Source organism: Glycine max, chromosome 2, assembly GCF_000004515.6.
Source record: "Glycine max cultivar Williams 82 chromosome 2, Glycine_max_v4.0, whole genome shotgun sequence".
Lineage (NCBI taxonomy): Eukaryota > Viridiplantae > Streptophyta > Magnoliopsida > Fabales > Fabaceae > Glycine > Glycine max.
In genome coordinates this window covers 14,897,486-14,898,744 of record NC_016089.4, presented here as the reverse complement: position 1 = coordinate 14,898,744, position 1,259 = coordinate 14,897,486, and positions in this window count along the sequence as shown.

Genomic DNA, 1,259 nt, shown 5'->3' with positions numbered 1-1,259 from the left:
GATATAGAATATCAAATGTGCGTTTGAAAACAGAAATAGAAATAAATGATTTTTTTTAACTCACAAGAAAAAACTTGTCCCAAATTGCCATGAAATAAGAGAAGATATCTCTCTTTTTCATTTTTTTAGTGTCTTAAAACTTAAATAGTTTTTAAAATCATAAAAACAAAAATATATTAAATTATTTATGTTTCAAAAAAATAATAAAATAAAAGATTTAATTTTTTGGGGTTAAATTTAATCTTTTAAGTAATATAAAAAAAAATATTTTTCATAGAAATTATTCATTGTTTCTACTTTCACTCATTTAAACAAGTGATTTTTTTTTCATTTCTTTACTTCTTAATTTTATTCATAAAAAAATACATTTCCCTAACTCTATTATTTATGCTTTTTTAATTATTATTTTTACTTTTTTCTTATTTTCCCTTTTTTCTCTTTTAATCCAAATTGCAAAAGTGTGAAATTGGTAAGTAATAGTTGACATATTCATTTAAATATCATATGTTTGGCGACACTTGCCTGATAGGGTATCATGTGCCCAATTTTCTCCCTCAAGAATATGCTTCTTTTCAGCTAACTTTCTGGTCTTCTACTTTGATAACGATACCTCTGTTTAAGCTTTTGCTCGTCCTTTTTTTTTAATTCATTTTTGTCATGGCTAGTCTACTTCAAATCATTTCTCCTCGTTCACAATTATGCTTCATTGATTTACTTGATAAATCCTATTCTTATATATATTCATCAAGGAAGACTAGTGCTTATCATTATTTTTTAGGCTTCATAATCATATATGATACAACTTTCTTGCTTTCTGATACATATTCTATAATTTTTTTATTAAATCAATGTTTTATTTTTAATTAGTTATGCGATTGAAGATTTATTTATTTATTTATTTAATACTTAAATACAGTTAAAATTAGCTTTAGACGTAACAAATAAATTCATTAAAAAATTTAGTTTTAAACGTTTAATCATTAAAAAAAAGTTTGATTGATTTTAACCGTCATAATTAAAAAAATCATTATTGCATATATTGACGTAATAAACATTCGATCACATAATACTATATTTTTTTTACTTATAATAATTAATATAAAATAATTAAGTAGGTAGTGTGTTTCCCTTAAAAAAAGTACGTAGTGCATTATCATTAAAAAGAAGCATTAATTGTTTTTTTTTAAATTAAAACTTATAATTATAAAGATAATTAAAAATATATATAGAAGACTAAAATCAAATAAAATTATATTTAA